This window comes from Lontra canadensis, unplaced genomic scaffold, assembly GCF_010015895.1.
Source record: "Lontra canadensis isolate GAN:19392208 unplaced genomic scaffold, GSC_riverotter_1.0 scaffold3873, whole genome shotgun sequence".
Lineage (NCBI taxonomy): Eukaryota > Metazoa > Chordata > Mammalia > Carnivora > Mustelidae > Lontra > Lontra canadensis.
This window is the reverse complement of record NW_022634854.1, coordinates 1-3046: the sequence shown is the minus strand read 5'-3', so window position 1 is coordinate 3046 and position 3046 is coordinate 1. Positions and strand designations below refer to the sequence as shown.

The window sequence follows — 3046 nt, the reverse complement described above, 5'->3', positions numbered from 1 at the left end:
TAGAAGTCCTAGCCTCAGCAATCAGACAACAAAAAGAAATTAAAGGCATCCAAATCGGCAAAGAAGAAGTCAAACTATCACTCTTCGCAGATGATATGATACTATATGTGGAGAACCCAAAAGACTCCACTCCAAAACTGCTAGAACTTGTACAGGAATTCAGTAATGTGTCAGGATATAAAATCAATGCACAGAAATCAGTCGCATTTCTCTACACCAACAATAAGACAGAAGAAAGAGAAATTAAGGAGTCCATCCCATTTACAATTGCACCCAAAACTATAAGATACCTAGGAATAAACCTAACCAAAGAGACTAAGAATCTATACACAGAAAACTATAAAGTACTCATGAAAGAAATTGACGAAGACACAAAGAAATGGAAAAATGTTCCATGCTCCTGGATTGGAAGAATAAATATTGTGAAAATGTCTATGCTACCTAAAGCAATCTACACATTTCATGCACTTCCTATCAAAGTACCATCCATTTTTTTCAAAGAAATGGAACAAATAATCCTAAAATTTATATGGAACCAGAAAAGACCGCGAATAGCCAAAGGAATATTGAAAAAGAAAGCCAGAGTTGGTGGCATCACAATTCCGGACTTCAAGCTCTATTACAAAGCTGTCATCATCAAGACAGCATGGTACTGGCACAAAAACAGACACATAGATCAATGGAACAGAATAGAGAGCCCAGAAATAGACCCTCAACTCTATGGTCAACTAATCTTCGACAAAGCAGGAAAGAATGTCCAATGGAAAAAAGACAGCCTCTTCAATAAATGGTGTTGGGACAATTGGACAGCCACATGCAGAAAAATGAAATTGGATCATTTCCTTACACCACACACGAAAATAGACTCAAAATGGATGAAGGACCTCAATGTGAGAAAGGAATCCATCAACATCCTTGAGGAGAACACAGGCAGCAACCTCTTCGACCTCAGCCGCAGCAACATCTTCCTAGGAACATCGCCAAAGGCAAGGGAAGCAAGGGCAAAAATGAACTATTGGGATTTTATCAAGATCAAAAGCTTTTGCACAGCAAAGGAAACAGTTAACAAAACCAAAAGACAACTGACAGAATGGGAGAAGATATTTGCAAACGACATATCAGATAAAGGGCTAGTGTCCAGAATCTATAAAGAACTTAGCAAACTCAACACCCAAAGAACAAATAATCCCATCAAGAAATGGGCAGAAGACATGAACAGACATTTCTGCAAAGAAGACATCCAGATGGCCAACAGACACATGAAAAAGTGCTCCATATCACTCGGCATCAGGGAAATACAAATCAAAACCACAATGAGATACCACCTCACACCAGTCAGAATGGCTAAAATTAACAAGTCCGGAAATGACAGATGCTGGCAAGGATGCGGAGAGAGGGGAACCCTCCTACATTGTTGGTGGGAATGCAAGCTGGTGCAACCACTCTGGAAAACAGCATGGAGGTTCCTCAAAATGTTGAAAATAGAACTACCCTACGACCCAGCAATTGCACTGCTTGGTATTTACCCTAAAGATACAAACGTAGTGATCCGAAGGGGCACGTGCACCCGAATGTTTATAGCAGCAATGTCTACAATAGCCAAACTATGGAAAGAACCTAGATGTCCATCAACAGACGAATGGATAAAGAAGATGTGGTATATATATACAATGGAATACTATGCAGCCATCAAAAGAAATGAAATCTTGCCATTTGCGACAACATGGATGGAACTAGAGGGTATCATGCTTAGCGAAATAAGTCAATCGGAGAAAGACAACTATCATATGATCTCCCTGATATGAGGGAGAGGAGATGCAACATGGGGGGTTAATGTGGTAGGAGAAGAGTAAATGAAACAATTTGGGATTGGGAGGGAGACAAACCATAAGTGACTCTTAATCTCACAAAACAAACTGAGGGTTGCTGGGCAGAGGGGGGTTGGGGGGGTTATGGACATTGGGTAGGGTATGTGCTATGGTGAGTGCTGTGAAGTTTGTAAACGTGGAGATTCACAGACCTGTACCCCTGGGGGAAAAAATATATATATATATATGTTTATAAAAAATAAAATTATAAAAAAAAAAAAAAAAACTAATGATGTACAATGTTGGATAATTGAACATAATAATAATAAAAAAATTAAGATTCCAAGCAAGTTATTTTGTTTATTTGCTTGTTTGCTTTGTTGAGATCAACAAGCTTGTATCAAAATGTATATGGAGGTGGTTCATTCCAGATGGTGCAGCTCAACCAGATTCCTGACAAAAACTCTTCAGCAAAAGCCCTTGTCAGTTTAAAAGTGGGAAGCTTATCTAACACATGGAATGAAAAGTATAGCTCTTTACAAAAAAAAAAAAAAAAAAAACCAAAATCAAAAACAAAAAAATCACAAAAAACAAAAAAGAACAACAACAACAAAAAACACCTGTTTGGAAAGCAGGCATATGGGCTCCGCTGTGGAGATGCCTTTCAGAAATTCAAAATGAAGTTGACTCTTTTCCAATGAAGATGACAGACAGATAAATAAAGGTCACCCAAAAGGAACAGGAAAGTTGCAATGATCCCACCAAAATTTAGAGCAACAAGGTCCACACCAGATAAGAAAGGCTCACAGAAGATTGGTTTCCAATTACACAACCGACTCAAGCTTCCCAAAGCACATAAATGTGCATATATGAATGGTTCTATTCAACTATAGATAAGCAACTGTTTGAAGGCGATGATGACTTCTGTGTCTTTCTGAAGGAATCCTTTCCTAACTTAAAAACATGGAAGTTACAAGGGTAGAATGGGGAATAATCAGGCAACTTATGGGAAAACCACGGAGACTTTCTTGTGCATTTTTTTGAGGAAGAGAGACCAGCATTAAAACAGAAACGACAGAAAATACGACTCTTACAACAAAGGCAAGTTGCAGATGCTTCCCAGTTCAAAGATCTCCCAGATGAAATTCCTTTGCCCCTGTTTATTGGAACCAAATTTATAGCTCGATTATGTGGTGTTCATGATGGTCTCTTCTCTGGACAAATAGTTGCTGTGGATA

At 38.6% G+C, this 3046-nt stretch overlaps 1 pseudogene; it reads left to right on the top strand.

The window, feature by feature from the left end:
• Window positions 1-2465: 2465 nt before the first annotated feature.
• On the top strand, window positions 2466-3039 carry LOC116863850 (annotated as a pseudogene).
• The last annotated feature ends 7 nt before the right edge of the window (window positions 3040-3046 follow it).